The following is an 18511-nucleotide window of genomic DNA, read 5'->3' on the forward strand; positions in this document are numbered from 1 at the left end:
CTCTGAAGAGTTATGATGCAACCTTGGCTTACAAGAGTCTGTTCTTGGAGGAATTTTGAATCTTCAGATGCCAATGTCACAGTTTAGGGCCATTTATAACATTTGTGAGTCTTGCAAGTGGCTCTGAACATTAGTGTACTTGGGAGGACCCATGACACTCTGTGTGATTTCAAAGTGGCATCTTGCAAAGGCAGGTTTTGTTCTTCTTTTTCTCCCTATAGATCGTTGAAAATATGCAAATCTATGTGATCTGCTTCTCATACAAAGGGTTGGAAATTCAGCTATGGATCAAAGATTAGAGCATATGCCTATTATTGCAGCTGCCAGTTAACTGATCCAAATGTTTAACTTTTTAAAGAAATAGAGGGTCAGCAGCTTTCTGAATAATTGTTTCCAGACAGTCTTCTGTTGGATTTCTATATCACATTCAACTTCAATTGCTGCTGCCATTTATCTCCATTCCACAGAGTTTAACTTTACTAAATTCACATGTTAGTATTTGAGCCACTTACTCTTAGACACATCCAGAGCAGTCTCCATGCCCATTGATTGTTTTTTTGTGGTGCCTCATAGATTAAAAGAGAAAAAAGATGCCATCTCAATACCTGCCCCATGTCTTTTGTCATGCTAGGAAGTGCAGAGACAAAGAAATCAGGCCATAAATGACTCAAAAAATGACTCAGGAATAAAACAAGTCAGGGTGTGTACCAACCTTTTTGAAAGCTTATCTTCACTTCAGTGTCAACAGTCATAATGGAAGGTGTTTTGATGACAGCTATGGTGCCACCTTGTGAGAGAACACTTCTTCACTGGGCCACACTTCCTTGTCCTTCAGTCTTGTCTTGCCCTCATGAAGTAAAGATCTTCAGAGGTTCTCTGATCATGTCCTTTGTCCCACTCTGGTGGGCACCACCTCAGTCTCAAGCCCCCTGGATATGGGACCTTGTGTTGGGGTCAGCATTACCATCCACATTTCAGTGCTTCCTGCCAGAGTCACCAGTCACTGTCTGCTGCAGGCTCTCATGCTGTGTCAGTCTCCTTCACCATTTCCCTCCTTCTATGTTGCAGCTGCAAACCAAGCAGTTACCTAAAATGAAGCAAAAAATGGTGTAGGGGTTTTATTTTTAGACAATGGTAAACTGAAAAATAAAACATATTACAACTCTGTACTTATTCCAGTTTTGGTCTGGATTATACCATGCCAGCAGGCCCTACTTCATCAAGTAACCAAGTCTCAAGTTCAATGATTTCCTCAGCAGATACTTGATTTTGAGAAAGAGACCAAATATGCTAGTCTAAACTAAAAAGGACTGAGGAGGAAAAAGGGTTAAGGACAGGGTCCAGGCCCTTAGCATCTCCTCAGGAGGAATGATAAACACCTCTCTTTGGCCAGGTCCTGTTTCCTACACCTTTCTGAGGAGCAGTAATGGAGAGTGCTATTTATTATGTGTTGGGATGAACGTAGGGAATGTTTTCCACCATTTAAAAAAATAAAATCCAGAATTTATGGGAGTTTGAAAAGCAATTTCCTTTTAAGGTGCAAATTCCTAATTTGCCACATAAAAGTACAGGAATTAAGTGCTAAATCCTTCTTTGCCAGTGAGACCTGTGAAAGGAGGTACGAAAAAAGAGTTACTGTTAGGTTTCTATTCATGTCTCCTGAAAGCCAATGTATGCAAAAGTGCACTGAAACAGCCCTGATTTTTTTTTCAAAGCCTTCCTGCCGTTTCTGACTGACTTTTAAAAAATGAACCCTTGTCCAGTTTTATTTGTGTGGTGGGTTCTGATTTTGTTCTGCCTGTACTGTATCACTTTTCTCTCCTCGCCATTAATCTTCCATGAATGTTCCCTGGGGCACAGTTCTCCCTTTTCTGCATGGAGAGTTTCTATTGAAATTAATGGACTTTCTTCTCGTGGGTGGAAGGCAGAATACACCCTTATATCAGCCCTGTTGCAAAATAATATTATTCATTGAAAAAAAGTGTTAGTCTCACTCCTGAAAGCTCAAGGTCTAGTCAGGCAGATTATAGTGGGAGATCCCAACAGGAGGGCTGGTACAGAAGTGAGAACTACTTGTCCAACTTGAAAACAAAAGCCAGAACAGAAGACTTTTAAAATGTTGGAACAAAACCCTATGGAAAGTCAGTGGATATACTGTGTGATATAAGTGTACTGTCCCAAACCTAATTCTAGGGCAGATCCATCTGGTGGAATACAGTGCAGTAATATCCATTATCCATTATCTAGTGATTAGTGCACTAATATCCATTAGTGACCTGTAGAACCAGGCATGTTCACAAGAACAGCATGGGGCACCAAAGACTAATTTGATCTGCAAAGAGGTACTACAGATTGGCCAGAGGTGCTAATAAAGGTATGCAAGGCCATGCAAATAAAGGTATATTGTGCTGTGCAGGTGTATCATCTCGTTTGGAACTTGGGCTTGGGAGCTTTGGCGTCTTTGACACAATTGTGCATTGCACAATGTACACATGCTAATAAGCATGGCTACATGCCCTTAGAGGCTTAAATGGAAAAGTCTTATGTTCCTTCACAGGGAACCCATTGCTGAATTAAAGAGGGTGTTGACAACCTTCAATTGAAACTGCATAAATTCCCATAGGAAGGATAGCTGCAATATGAGGTCTTGAGGCAGGCGGATGACATTATAAAATATACTACAGTATCCAAGTTTAGTAAAACAAACACACTATATTTAAGTAGGCTATGGAAATGTAAATATGCTTCAGGACTGGCCCCAAGCAGTTTATGTTACAGTAATGTTGCTGTCACATTTTGGATAGATCATTACTGTAGATATTATAATCTAAGGCTAGGAAATAGAAATTAATATACATAGAGAAATTTAAACAGTGGATAAAAAGGCCTCTTTCCTCAGTATTTTCAAGAATGAACCTCACATCCACCTTGTAATAAAAAACAAACAAATAAGCCTGTCTAAAGGGACATTACATGGATACCTCTCCAATATTTTTTAACAATTTGGGTTATTTCACAGTGAAGTCCTTCTAGTAAGGATGACTTCTTCCACGGTGACTGTTTGCTCCCCATGATTCTTTGTACCATGCAGTGCTAGAAAGGATAGCAAAGGTTTGACAACCACAGTGGCAGGCAAAAAAGGATTTCTTGTATGTTTACAGTTTGTGCAACTTGATTGTTGCATAATTAACATGCCAGTTACCCTTGGATTTTCAGTTTTAGCAACCGATGTGTTTTTAGTGTTTACATTTGATTTGAGCATCTCTGACAAAGCTCTTGCTACTCATTTGTGTGTATTTGTACTTTGGTTGAAGATTATATACATATCTATCAAGATGATTGCTTTAAACAGTGCTCTATCTGCTCCTTCCACCAAACCTGGATCGCTTGCTTTAAGATTAGCCTTGTCAAATTTACTTAAAGTGACCAGGCAAATACATACAACTAATTTTGTTATAGGCAAAATTAACTAATGCTCTTTTTCATGGTGAGGTGCTGTAATGATTTTATATAGCAGTCAAACTATTTAAATACTAATGCTGTCTTCATGCTGTAATCACCATTCTAGTCAGATGTCATTTTTAGTAGCCTATAGGGAATTCCATCCCTTAATTATTCTTCAATACACAAACCAAGCATTCTTTAATTGGTGTAAATTGAACAGTGTTCCAACGCAAACAAGAAGAGGACAAACTAATCAATGATTCTGTGCATGTCTATTGGAAAGCTATTGCCATTAGATCAAGTAACGAATCCTCGACTCCATTAGCTTCAGAGGAACGGTGGGGGAAAAATACTGCTAATGCTGCTCCTTGCTATCAATCAGTAGTGAAAAGTGTGTGGCAAATCCTTTAGCAGAACCCCAGCTTTTCTGAAAGTGTTCGTGGAAATTTAAAATATGAAGATATTCTGACTTCAGAATCCCCAGTCATGTGTCTTTGATGGGGATTTGTCTGGAAACAATGTGTTTTTATTCTCTATTGCCTTAAGTCATGTGGCCTGGTTTTTATTTTTCTTTTTCAAATAAATGATTCTTGAATGATAATATAACTTTTTTCAACTTGTCAGGAAATTTTGGGTGAATTTTCTGTCTCTCCCAGGCTGTGCTCTGTACATTCATATGTATTCACTACTGCAGCACAACATAAATTGGTTGGCTCTCCCATCTCTTTTTTAATACAAACTGAAATAAAGGTGCTGTATTTAAGAAACAGATGAAAAAACCTTCTCATAAATGTGTCACACTCACTTTTCATTCTTGTCTCTTTTTATCAGTTCCCTAAAACTGATTATTTATCTCTGGAGTGGGAGGAAAAAAAAAAGTAAAAGGCCCATTACAAACCTCTGGCCCAGATCTGCCAGTCTTAGAGTTTTAGTTAGTGTGGAAAGTGAAACTCCTCCAGAAAGAGATATACTGGCTATGGTTGTTCACTTTTTAATCTATTTGTTTTTGATATAATATGCTATTTACTGTTTAAGACCTTTCATGTTGGTTTAAATTGAAGTTTTTAAAATGAGTCTAGCATAAAAAGCTCTAAGTGACATAGGCTGAGTAGAAAAATACAGCATCTTCTACAGACAGCCTTTGTTCACCACATTACAGTTGAAAGAAGTGTAGAGCAGGCTTGGTAGATAACCTGCCTCCTTAAAACAAGAGGGTTTCTAATTTCCACACATCCTAATCACAGTCATATTACTTCTTTCTCTGTACCAGACCCCTCAGGGCTGGCTCTAGGTTTTGCTGTGAAGTCACATGTGTGGGGCCTGAGGCATTTTTCCACTTTACTTTTTTCTTTTTTAATCCTTTTGCCGGTTGGGACTCTCTAACTGGCTCTGTTGTCATGGGTGGCTGACTAGGGTGGTAAGGAAGAGAGCAGTGCAGGTAATCACTCTCAAGGTTTCATACCTGTTTTTTTCTTATGAGGAAGAAGATGCTGCAATATGTGTTTTCTGAGGAAAAGGAAGCTTCTCCCCTCACCTCCCTTCCCAGACCAGTGTGTGATTTCCAGGTAATGAATTCCCCTCTGTTTCCCTACTTTTTCCCCTTTATTGTTCTAGTGTGTGGTTGTACTGTTTCTCAACAAATTAAAGTGTGCCATCTGGCTTAAGGTATCTTTCTTCTTTCCATTACTCTTCAACATCTTCTGTGGTAGCTGTTACAGGATGTTAATGCCAGCAAGTGGTTATGACACTTGAAGTGGAGATTTTTGAGTGCTGAAGAGGATTTTCAAGAATAATAAACTCCTCATTCTGCTAAGAGCATGTTTTGAAAGGCAGTGGTTCCTTAGGAGTCTGTATCTGCTTCCTTGCTTTGGAGATTTGGCCCCTGAAACAAAGGGATGCCAAACGTCTGGGGCCCTAGCAGCTGGGAGACACTCAAAGACAGACTGTGGGGCAGCTGTGGGGTGCAGAGGGGATACAGGCTTTGAGATGGCACCAGACAGTCTAGAGTCTGACTCTACCATGTCATAAAAAAAAGAGGCGATTTACAATGCCATGCTATGCATACCATGTTACAGAGGGAGAACTTTATCGAAGCAGAATGTTAGATGTTTCTTTAAAGATTTCATAAAGTTAAACTTTGCATTTTTTTGATAAATCTTGTGAATTTCACCCATTTCAAAAAGACAGTTGTACCACTATTTCCATATACGTGAACAAGCCTTACTGGAGTTGAAACCACATTAGAAAAGAATCAAAATCTTGGGATCCAAATAACACCATTGGGAGAATTTAGCATAATAAGTTTACCTGAAGCTGGAACCTGTGTTTGCAGTTGTGTGCCAAATGTGGTTTAGGCTATAAGAAAGGGCTAAGATCTATCAGCTGATATTCATTAAAAACAAAGGAAGACATTTTTATTTTGGTTTATTTTTCAAAAATGCCAGCCCCAGTTTGTTGGGAAAGCTTCAGTAGAATAATTTCTTAATCACCTTTATGTTCTTAGGCATATCTGGCCTTCAAAGTCCATATTAAAACTCCCCACTGATTTCCTTGGGATTATGCCCCTCAGAATGGATGATGGGAGAAACAAATACTCATCAGGCCTCAGCCATTGCCTGGCAATCCCAAGGGAAATGCCCTTCTGATCCCCACAAGGAAATCCTCAGACACCATTTTACAGGATAAGGAAAATCTCTTCTTTCCAAGGATGACAGAAAGAAAGACAGACCATGTGAGGCGGGATGTGCCGCTCCCTTTTTGAGACAAAGAGAAAACACTAGCACATGAGCAGCCAAGGGAAGGGAAGCCAGCAGAAGGCTTTTGTAAAAGGCTGAGATATTTAGTGTGCATAGTTCAAGGTAAACAGATACAAAATGTTAATAAAATAATGTAAAAAGTCCTAACTTTAGAGTGTGGCAATTTTTCAATTTTTTTTTTTACCTTGTTACATACTTTAACACTTATGCAGATGACTCCAGAGATCATGCTGAAAAATTTATGATTTAAATGACATGAGACATTGTTTGCTTTTTTAAGAGTGAAATGAATTTTACACAGGTGTGACTCCTGGGGATGGTGCTACACAGGGACAGAAGCTGGACTCAGTGGTCATTGAGGTCCCTTCCAACTCAGCATATTCTGTAATTCTGTGATTCTGTGGTTCTGTGATTTTTTTTTAAATCAAATATACAGATACTACCTAAAATAAATAATATTCTCACTCAAACTTGCATTATATAGTTTGTGTTCTGTGTATTTTTGCCAAATTGCTATTACATGAAGTTGCTATTGATATTCAAACAGAGTTTCATACTGCTTTGCCTCCCCTTGGTCACAGTCATAGTGACTGTGCTTCTAAAATCTGTTGAATATAATCCAATTCTAATGATAAAGTTATGGCATATTGACTTGCTTTATTTTATAGTACTTAAGCCAACTAATTAATCACATATTTTTTATTTTTAAAATATTGTTTATTTGTTATTTTAATGAGCTGCCCTTTGGTCATGCAGACCATTTTATCTGTCCTGCTTCAGCAGGTAAGTCCCATCCATGATTGCTCTCACTCATAATAGCAGCTGGGTATTCATAGTGTGTTTCTTGCCCTAGATTAACTTAAAAGTTTATTTTATCCTACCACAAAAGCAAGAGTTCCTTCAATTTCTTAAAATCAATTAAAAATATCAGTGTAATAACTGCTAAGGAATTGGTTTCAACTAAAAACTCTATTCATATTATTTTGGAAAGTAGCTTGTGCAGCCTATTCTCAAAGGTCTTCAGTGAGGGGGACTCCAGACTCTCAAAAAACAATCATTTCCACAACTTCAATGTCTTCACTGTGAGAAAATTTTGGCCAGCATTTGATCTGACTCCTTTGTTTCAATGTAGCACTGTCACTTTCTGTCATCTGGCTGTAGTCCTGAAACACAAACTCTTCCCTGCCTCTTTCCAGAAGGCTTCTAACATTAGAAGTCTTTGGGTTTTATGTCCACTCATTTTCTTTTCCAGATGAAATCACCCCAGTTCAGATTTCTTTGCAGGTGACAGTTCCCAAATTTCTGATCATTTCCACTTCTCTCCTTTGGATGCTTTTGAAGGCAGCTGTATCTTTTTTGAAAAGTGATTCTTTAATGGGGTCCCTGTCAGTGTACAGCTGAGCAGCATGATTGTTGCTTTATCTTACAAGAAAGCTTCTGGCTGCTCAGCTCCCAACAGCTCAGCCCTCTCACCCAGATATGGTTCTCATTTTCTTTCCTATAACCCTGGGAGGAGAAAGAGAGAGGAAGAGGGAGAGGTTCTCTCTCATTCAAAATCAAGCTTCAGTTTTGTGTTGCCTGCTCCTACGTAGTGGAATCTTCAAAGTACTTCAGGAGATGCTTAAGAGGGAAAGAGGGTCCTGGGTGTTTTGGAGGAGAATGGAAATCAAGCTTTTTCCATGCATGAGACACATTTGACCCCATGCAATTCTTCCCTTTCTCCCTCTTTTTATATTCTAAAATTAAAAATCCCCTAAAAAATGCAATGTTTAGTTTTATCTTTCTTCTGTTTTTTTCTTTTTCTCATGTAATTATTTGCATTACTAATTTAAGCAAATGTGATGTGAAAGCACTGTTTTGAACCAAAAAAGCCCAGAAAACTCAAAACCTGACTTTTTTTAAACCATTATTTCTTTCAAATTAGCTTGCATCATTAAGCATATAATTTTTTTTTTTCTTCAGGTCAGTAAAAATTTTGTGAAAAACCCTCACCTAATTTTTAAGTAGTTATTCTGCTTGAAGTATTTGGGCAAAATAACCCATAGAAAATTCTAATATAATTCTTCCACCTATGTAAATTCATTCAGATTTTAAATCAGGATAGCTGGTTGGTTTTGTTTACAGCAGCATGTTTTGAATATTTTCTAAAAAATTGCATGATTTTAATCACAGAAAATACAGACTTAGGTTCCTCACTCCCTTAAAGTCAACATAAAACTCCCTTGAGTTTCTCTTGGGAAGGGTTGAGCCTTTAATCTGTGTTTGTTTAATAAAAAAGTCCCTGAGATAGGCTGGTAGATAGGTTTCTTTGAGACACACTTGTATCAATGTTAGGTATGAGTTTTTTAATGATATATACTGGTTTCTTAGACTGCTTAAGCAGGTACTAGTGAATTTGCCACAATGATCTCCTCCTGACCCTTGTTTGTCTTTCTGTTCCTATTTCATGAAGGTAGATAAATATATTGCAGCAGAAATGTGAATATATATATACACATATATATATGTATATATGTATATATATTTTTTAAATGAGTGGTTCATCATTACTCTTCCATTTTCTTACCCCATTAATTCCATCCCACATGATCACTTCTGAACAAACATTTGCTGTCAATATTTGCTGAAAAAGTCCAACTCAACCAAGTAAATAAAGCATTAGAAAACATAATTTTGTTTCTTCATTCAGCTAAATCCATTAAGACTTCAACACAAGTAGAAACTAAAGACAAAGGGAATTTCTTAAAATATGAAGGCCTGTAGCACATTTGCATTTTGAAATTAATTGCTGACCTAATTATTTGTCAGTAGTAGGATAAGTTAATCAAATATAACTTAACAGTAAAGCTTCTGAACACCCACAGGATTTTCTCCCCCAGAGTAAATTGTCATAGTGGTCCAGTTTGACAATCCATTCTCACTGTCATCTTGCGACCAAAGGAAGACTATTTGCGAAATGGTACCATATGGAGACACAAGAGAGAATGAAATACTTAGATCTCCTGCACAAAGGCATGATAAGCTAACAGTCACCAGAGGAAGTCAGGGACGATGAAGCTTTGAAAAAAGAAATACCCTGCCTTTCAAATCCATTTAGATTTACTTTTATACTCTCTCCAATTTGGACTAAAATTGTCTGATAATAAATATGCATATAAAATAAAAATCAAACATATCGTGAAATGTTTCATTTCTAGCATATCTGTGCATTTCATCCTTAGCACTAGTTTGATGGAGAGGCCGGTATTTATAGACAAGACTAGGACCTTTCCCTCTTCATCTTATGGAACCTGACACTGTTATCCCCAAATAATATGTCGCAACCAACCACTTCATGACCTGAGGCTAAGAACGCACAGTTTTACTTCAAAATGCACTTGGAAACAAAATCTGATGAAACGATCAGGAAATGTGACCAATGCATTATTTTCAAAAGGCATACCTAGGCGTTTGAGCTAGAAGTACCTCATCAGTAGCAATATGAACTACTTCATCGCTTCTGTTATTACAGTACTGCCTCTCTCCTGTCATTTGCTGGCAATGGCAACCCACAGTAAAGGATGTTTTTCTGATCATTTTGCACTCATTAAATACAGCTGTCACAATAGCGGATGCGAGACTGCATACAAAACTTTTATGCCACGTCAAAATAAAGCAGAAACATTTTAAAAAGATCTGAAACCTTTGAAGCCTTTTCTTGAGAAATATTGAAATATTGCTTTTTGTTGTTGTTGTTTGCAACAATTGAAAATGTTCCACAGCTACATGCATTAAAACTCACTGCAGAACAAAACACCATCCATCAAAATTAAGGAAAAAGGATAAAAAATGGAGAAAAAATGAAACCAAACCAAATCTCTCTGAAGCACAAAGAGTTTGGTTTCTGAGAGACTGAAGTTCTGGTTCATCACCTGATTCCTGGGGTTGAACATTCATTGAGTTTTCAAGAGCTCAGGGGATCTGACATTTAATTCTGGACTATGGATGAAATCTGCCCCAAAAAGCTTCCAGCTGAGTGAAAACATCTTCCCCTAGTTCCCCATTCTAAGAAACAGCTCCCTTTCAGACTAAGAAGTAGTAAATTCTGTAGTTGTTTGACATTATTGCAGTAAAAAAAATATTTAAAAGGTCACTGTGAATGACCCCAAAACCATTTGGTGACTGGTGTGAACAGAGAATCCCTTATGAGTAGCATGAGTTAATACTCTTGTTTGGATGCAAGTGTGTTCTGAAATACTGTACCATCCAAGGTGACCTCTTGAGGACTTTGGTCACCCTGTAAGAGCTGCAAGAAAGCAATAATTTGCACCTGTCTTGCACCTCCCCATTTCAGAATTGCATGATCATAAAAGAAATAAAGTTGTTAACTTTGAAAATCTCTTTGAGTTGATGGCTACTGAGAAGCAGGTCAATTAAGAAGTTAACAGATTTTCAAAAATACAGAATTTTCAAATTACACTCAATTGTGGGTAAAGTGGCTACCCATATGAACATACCCAAGATATTCAGGATGGCTGAATCTTTAACTTTTATCGAGACTTCTTTAAAGACTGGATGATACAGGTATAAATCAATGACTTTTATTACTTGCAGTTACACATTTAACAAAAATGAGATCCATTTCTTTGAAGTAAGTCTGCTCTATGTTGTAAATCTTCTGCCTTCCTGAATGTATGGGCTTGGGCCAATTATGTGATTTACTTGTTGTGGGCTTTTCATTCCCTTCTAATGTTTAAATTGAATTTTTTTCCTGGGCAAACAATGATGAGAAAAAAAGTGCAAGTGCATATGCTGCATGCACATGTGTATGTCTAAATGCACCTTTGACACACACCTGAAAAGCGCCTCACGCTCACAGTCCTGCCAGCAGTGGGATGCATGGAAAGGAGGCCCTTCAAAGCCATGGCTTGTCTGGAACAGCCCCAAGCTCTCACATTCCCCCTGCAATGTGAAAGCACATGATGGCCAAAGCGAGGCAACTTCCAGCATTTGTGTGGCTGGCACCCATGCAATGCAAGCTGCTTTCATTATGGGGAGCTAAGTGTGCCTCCATGAGATATGGTGGCACTTACAACTGTTGTGGAGATACTATCAGCTCTCTCTCTCCCCTCCACTCTCCCCTCCCCTCTCTCTCTGACTTGCTTCTTCCTGATGCAACTGTTCCTGCTCCTTTACTTCTCTTCCTGGATTCCTTTTATATTGTCCATTATCCTTGTTGATGGCATCTTTCCTGAGGTGAAAGAAAGAAAATTATGTCCCTGGCTTTGGGAAAAGGGGAAAGCACAAATCTTACTCCAAGAGCATATTCTCCTAGAGCAGCAGTTTTTGTTAGAACATCGTGAAGGCATGACAGAATTTGTGAGTGAGAATACCAACACTGGGGAGAGGATTGCTGAGCTCTTGTTTGCAATTACTGCCTACCATCAACATTCCTGGCTCATTCAGTCCCAAGATCAATTCACCTGATGTCCCAGAGTCTGCTTCCCAGATTGCAGAAAACTTTGTCAGACAGCACTGGACTCCATAAATCTGAACCTTAGGGCACTAATCCCAGCTATGGCTGTAGGGTCAAGTCACTTTGTGACTTGAGTGAATGGGGATAAATCACAGTAGAGTGACCAGAGGAAGGAAGTACAGTCAGAAGAAGTCCCAAACTAAAGCTTCAGAATGAGTATGAACAGAAATTAAGGCAAAAATGGAGAATTTGGCATGCAGTACAGGGAAGAAAGGAGTGAGAAAATTCAAATAAAGGGCACAAGTAGTGAAAGAGAAGAACAGAGGAAAAGGAGAAATATGAAAACTGTGAAAAAGAGAGGGAAGAATGAAGCAGAGGGAAGTACAGTACATGAAGTGGGAAAACATTACAGGAAAAGACAAAGGGAAGATAAAACCCACATGAAACACCCACAAGCAACATATTGTGTGCAGCTACACCTTTTTGTTAGCCCAGAGTTCACTTTCTGTCTCAACATCAGAGTCCTCCTGCTGGCCTTGGGCCAACTGAGATACCCCACTAATGCCCTGGCTGCTGGCTTCTGGGATCTGTGTTCCCTTCTACTGCCATCCCATACCAGGTCAATACACTCGAGTGCCTGGCCAACTCCTGTTTTATGGCTTTCAGAACTAATTTTCAGACTGGACTGTAATCTCAAAATCTGCCCAAGAGGGCACGGTATAATCCCAGCTCTATTTTAAAGGTCAAGTCCTGCAGGTTTTGCTTGGTTTTGACTCATTCAGACCTTCCAGTGATTTCAAAAGCCATTGACCTAGATAAGGGAGGGCAGAACTGGGGCCACAGTCAGATTTCCACAGTATAAAAAGCGACTTCATTTTCAGATGGCTTCACTGTACCTGCCGTGGGGTTTCACTGCTCTGTCTCTCTTATTGAAATACATGGAAGGTTCTGTACATCAAATACATAAAAGATTTGACTTTTAATTCCTACCATGTATTTTGGTAAGATGAATTAAATGTCAAAACACAAAAGCAATTATACACTTAATGGTAAAAAACATATAATCAAGTCATTTTTTTTATTTTCAAATTGCGGGGATTGAAATAAAAGGGCAAGAGGGTCTTACTTTGACATTATAGGAGATGGAAAGGCACATTTGTATCCTTTTGTACCTTTTACAAAATGAATATGCCTGTAATCAGACCCATTCATTTTGAAACGGAGATTGTGCTTTAGATCTATGACATATTTGCGAGGGTGTTGAGAAAGTATCTAAGTGAAATGTGCCATAGGAAATCAGCTCTGGGGATATGCAGTTATTCTTCACAATGATATACAACCAGTTTGGCATAACACTGGGGGTGAAACAAAGCCTGCCTGTATGGACAAGTCATGGCTGTATATTTAACCAGTAATCGCTACAGCAAGGTAGGCAAAATTTCCCAATTCTGGAAGTGTCCAAGCTTCAAATTGCTGGGGGCTGGGACAGTGATCTTGGACACTTTGCTAGAAGCTTATCAGCTTCTTCTCTTCAGTAGGCAGCTGCTGGAGGCCCCTGTTGGGGTTTAAGACACAGGTCTGTATTTTAGCTCTGCCTTTGTCAGGTTAATTATTATATCCCTTTCCTTAATATACCTAGCGAACTTAAAAGGGGAAGAAAGTACAGTCCTGGTGCTGCCCCTGCTTCTATGACATTTGAAACAAGTGGCTAATTGCATCTGTGCAATCCCTACCACAGTGGACCACTGCTCCTATTACTAGGTTGGTAAGCAGTGAGCTCATCCTCCAGTCTGGGCACAAGGACACGTACACCACAGCTCTCTCCAGCCTGAGAGGGTTCCTCTCCCTCCCACTCCCTCTCCCTCAGCCTGGGGATGGCTGAGGCACCTTTACAGCCCAATCTGTCATTTCTCTATTGAAAGACCCTCTGGAGCTGAGACAGACTAGAGCTACAGAAATGGACTTCTGTGAGTTTAGTGACAACAGAGTGCTAAAATGTCTCTTTTCCACTTCTACAGCAGTTTATGAGGGAATAGAAGACCTACTAGTGATAAATATTGCTACATTACTGCAATATAGCAATTGCTTATACTCAGCATCAATCTTTGTGAGCCATTAGACCAAATTCCTTTTTAACACTGCAAAATCTATGAACGGATCCCGTCAAAAACATAACAGATGTAAAGTGTGGGATCATTCCTCTGTCCCACAGAGGAGTGTACTCATATTTTTTTCCATATTCTCAGGTCTGATTCCTGCTTATGAAGATATTGCATTTGTGAAGCTGTGAAAAAACACTAAAAATTATTATGAATGTGCCTGCTATGTAAGTAAATATATACAGCTAAGTGGCTCTGACATGAGCTGGATGAAAACTGCAAAAGGACAAATTTGAAAACACAACTTAAAATGCCCCAAAAATAAAATTCAAGCTGAATTACCAATCACATCACAGTTTTGTCATTCTAAATGAGAAATACTTCTTGGACTGTGGTGATTCCTTGTATACATAGATAGCTGGCACTCTGCTCAAAGCTTATCCAGGTGGTCAACTTAAAGAAAAGATTCCCCTTCAATGGATTTACATCAGCAACCTGTCCCAGACAAAATGTAAGTTGCTTACTATGGAGCTGGGTAAACAAGGGTTCTATTTTAATGTAAGTTCTAATTCTTGACTTCCAAAATTAATTTTGGCACCTATTATTTTATTTATTTTTTTTTTTTGTGTAGAAATACTTATGCGTTATCTTGATGACTCTTTCATAAAGTTATGGTAAGCATTAAAAACCTGATCCCAACAAACAAAAAGGTAAAAATAATCATTTGAAGGAATATGGAAACACTGGCCATCTTCAGTTCACCAGGAGATCTGCTGCTTCTGCAGGCTGCTTCATGTCTGCAGAGGTCTTAAAAAACACAAAAAGATTTTAAGAGAATACTTGTATGTATATTTTATGTCTAAGAAATGGTAGAACATCTATTTTGTGTGCCAAAGCACTATTAAATATCTATATTTAGCTTTCACTTTTAGTGGGTGTTATCTGCTAATGTATATTTTGGGGAGTTTGAAAATCTAATATGAAACTGTGGTATTTTTGACTTTCTGTAAAGAGTGGGCTTTTGATAACAAAAGAGGAAAAAAATCCCCCACCTGCTAAATGGTACTTACTGAGAAAGAGGTTTCTCTTTTCCAGGGAGAAGGAGATATCGAACTTTTAAATCCGACTTGTGGGCTTGCAATTTTATAGGGGGAAAAAACCAGGATCCAAAAAAATCCCATTTTTTACAAAAGTTAATTTCTCTCAAATTTGGATCAATTGAGTTCTATCATGTTGTGTTTCCCTTCAGAGAGAATGCAATGACTGGCATAGGAAGGTACTGAAAACAAATTTTTTGATGGACATTTTCTGTCACCCTTTGCCATCACAGTGTATGCATTTTCCTGTCACATAATATACGGTAATTATATGGATTTTCCTCTTTCCAAATCAGAGGAATGTTTCCTTACTTGAATGGAGGGGCCACAGACTACTAGTCAACCTAAAAATCCTGTTAGCATTACATCTCAGCATAAATAAAGAATTTGGATCAGTGCCTTGTTAGATCACCGCTATTTCTAGCTCGCTGAGTAAAAAGAGCATTTTTTGCAGCCTAGTTTGATAAGTAAAAGGTGTCTTTCTCACCTGCGTGCACTCTGAATTGTCACTCTCATTCTTTGTTCCTTTGCATGCGGCTGTTGTCAGCTCCCGAGTCACAGAACCACTTGCAGGAACGGCTCGGGAGAGTTTTGGAAGAAAGGAAAGGGAAAAAAGGAGCCGCATTTTTATTTAACAGGAGAAGGAGAACATAAAGAAAAGAAAGGTGTTCTCAAGAACGTAGCCTGCAGCCTTGTCAGGTAGCATTTCTTCAGATGGTTTTTTTCTTACCCCTTTCCCACCCCAAGATCTCTCTTCATCATTTTTTTAAACATCTCTTCTGGGACAGAGACATGAAAGTGAATTGTGGGTCAAAGGCAAGAATTAGGGGTTGCCAGGTCTGCTTTCTGATGGCTTTACTTTATCTTTGTGTCCAAGCCTTTGCCAGTTAGCAGGTACTGTGGGTTATCCATTCCAGTCACATCATTTTCTGCTTGATGACAAGCATCACACCTTCATCCATCACATTTACATTTCAAACTGCCACACTGCTCTATTGATTAATTATTTAGCAGCTCTTGGCCACTTGTGAGCGTTTCTGTGCTCACGTTTCACGGGGAAGGTCCATTCTTTTTATTTATGTGCATTTTTGTAAAGCTAAAAAAAAAAAAAAAGGTAGAGCCTTTATCATACACACATGCTCCTAACCCATGTGTGTGTGCCTGTGTCTGTGCACACGTGTGTGAATATTTACGTGTGTGTGTGCGTGTGCGTACGCCTGTGCAATTAGGCGCACACAGGGAGCAGAAGCAGGTAACCTGATCAATAAGCACATTCTCACACTGATAATAGATTTCTGAGTTTTCAGAGCACTGAACAGCAGATCAATGAGACCTTGCAGGTGTGCTGGAGCCGGGAATTGCATCAGCTACATCATGCTCCCTACAGACCTGCGGGGAACACAGACATCGTCCTCTGGGCTTTGTCACTTTGAGAAAAAACAGGTGGAGCATTTTTGCAGGTGCCTGTTAATGGCTGTGTTTCTTCCACATCACAGTCAGGAAAGGGCAGCCTCTGAACAAGACAGGAGATCCAATTCGACCTAGGGCTCAACTTGCCCCAGAAAATCGCTTCATCTGTCTTTTCCTCAGTTCTCCTTTGGTGAAATGCAGAATGAGGATCTAATCATATAGTCCTCTTGCTAGCGTTTTTTTTTATTTTCAGGTAAAAATCCTCAGTAAGAATAAAATCTATCTGCTCTTTCTGAAAATATGGATTAGCTCAAAAATCTGTGTTTGGAAAAGTGATGTTTGGCCTTACTTCTGTTCCCTGGGGCATTCCTGGGCACTCTGATTTAGCTGGATGCTTTCCTGACCCCCACCGCCCCTCACCCAGCAGTTCCCATGAGAGCTATCTGTAATCCTTTGGTGTCCCAGGTGGTGGTACATTCCAGACTACCCTCTGATGTTGGTAACTGCTTGTCCAAAGATTCATGTCTCTAGAAGGAACAGCTGCAAGAAGAAAGCAAGATGCACTATTCCATGATGGGAAGAGAAATGTTTTCAATAAAAGCTTTGGAAAAGTCATCACACACTTATGTTGGAGCAGAAAATGAGGTAATCTTGAAGTCTAGAATAAATTTAGTATTTGGATTTGTTTTAATGTTTTCTATCGTTTTAATGCTTTACAAGTTTATTATGGATATAACCCAACAAATATAAACAGAGTGATTCTTTTTCCTGTTATTAATTTTCAATGATTTTTTGACTTATGCAAAGTTTATTAAAATCAAAAAGAGTAGGTGTATTACCTTTGTAGGCTCTGGATGAGACCCTTTAAGAGCAGGGACTACGTGGCTTTTATTACTCCATCTGTTACGTTTCTCTATTATCCTTCAAATTGTAAAAGTAAATGTAATACCACTGACTTTTTTTTAATGGATGGGATTTGTGTCAGTATTGAGTTAATTATGTGAATGCTGTTAGGCTAGGTTTGGTCAACATCTTTCTGTCAAAATTACTTGGTTTATTATAAAGCACATTGGGAACTTGGGTAAGGTGAATGAGTATCCTATTTATATTTACAGTAAAGTATTATACCACTCAGATGATACAACAAAACCATCCAGGTCTATTAGGGTTACTAGTACACTATTCAGTGCACAGAGAATAACTGACAGGGTCCTTTCTACTGAAAGTATTGAAATAAAAAAATGGAGTTAGTCTTAGTTCTGACTTGCTGTGGAGGTTGGTTTTTTGGTCAAATATAATCCCCATCTCTGACTGCAGTTAAGAGAAATATTTAATGTTTAATTTTTGCCATTACTTTGCCTCTATGTTTGCTTCTCTTCCTGCCTCATTCAGTCCCTTTCTGTCTCTATTCTAAAAGAAACTTCTGTGAAGTGCAAATTACTCTACTTTTATTTTTTCAGCTCTTTCCAGAACTCTTCCACCTCTGGCATTTAAAGTAAGCACTTGATGCCGACAGTCCAGACATCCCCTATATCTTCTGCAAGGCAGCAGTCTTGTGCAGCACTAGAATCACCAAATTGTGCCTGTCAAAGACAACCACAGAATCCCTGCTAGTGAGGGAAACATTTTCTTGTTTTAGTATAAAAGGGAGGAAGGGAATGTAGCATGTAGGTCCACGGAGGCCAACACAGAAGTAGATGGTCTTATCTTGAGAAATCCTGACCTCCCAGTTTCCAGTGTACTATGAATATTCAGAGAAAAAACCTTAAATTTATGCCTGTTATCCCAAGTGATTTACACTGTTATAACTTCTGCATGTGAAACATTGCAGCAGCATTAAATTATAATCACAATAATTAAAAATCTCAAGCAATTTGAAAATCAACACTTTCTTGCTTAAACAAAGGTGATGATATCTTACCTCCACAGAAAACAAAGAGTCTTATAATGTAAAGCGCAAAAATGAAGGACAGAATGCGAACCTTTAACTTACACAGCAGAGTGGTTTCTCTTACATGAGTAACTCCAAGAAAACAACAATACTGGTACTGTTGCAACACTCAATTAGATCAAAGATATTATTACCTGGATCTCTCTGCAGTAGTCTTCTGCTGTAAAGATCCAAAATTAAAAGAAGACAAATGAAGTTCTTTCTCTAATATCATCATCATATAATAACAATGTACTGATGTGCCTTTTAATTTCCCCCCCTTTCTTTGAAATAGCCCTTCTCTGTAGAAAAACAGTCTC

The 18511-nt window shown here is 38.6% G+C and overlaps 1 protein-coding gene and 1 long non-coding RNA gene across 25 annotated transcripts in view; one reads left to right on the forward strand and one right to left on the reverse strand.

The window, feature by feature from the left end:
- LOC111922567 (uncharacterized) overlaps positions 1 to 18511 on the forward strand; it is an 86671-nt gene that overhangs the window by 48601 nt on the left and 19559 nt on the right. For 2 of the 6 annotated variants that reach the window (XR_015284313.1, XR_015284317.1), the window contains 2 exons: positions 4925 to 5009; positions 6502 to 6679. The gene's annotated coding sequence lies outside the window, so the exon portion shown is untranslated. The other 4 variants (XR_015284312.1, XM_086880355.1, XR_015284315.1 and 1 more) reach the window with 3 other exon arrangements.
- Positions 1 to 18511, reverse strand: part of LOC111922622 (uncharacterized) — a 214207-nt gene that overhangs the window by 47115 nt on the left and 148581 nt on the right. For 14 of the 19 annotated variants that reach the window (XR_015284339.1, XR_015284344.1, XR_015284342.1 and 11 more), the window contains 2 exons: positions 11035 to 18372; positions 713 to 1087 (listed from right to left, as the gene is read on the reverse strand). This is a non-coding gene — a long non-coding RNA (uncharacterized LOC111922622). The remainder of the gene's footprint in view (positions 1 to 712; positions 1088 to 11034; positions 18373 to 18511) is intronic. The other 5 variants (XR_015284333.1, XR_015284335.1, XR_015284334.1 and 2 more) reach the window with 5 other exon arrangements.

This window comes from Cyanistes caeruleus, chromosome 3 (genome assembly GCF_971803275.1).
Source record: "Cyanistes caeruleus chromosome 3, bCyaCae1.hap1.1, whole genome shotgun sequence".
NCBI classification, from domain to species: domain Eukaryota; kingdom Metazoa; phylum Chordata; class Aves; order Passeriformes; family Paridae; genus Cyanistes; species Cyanistes caeruleus.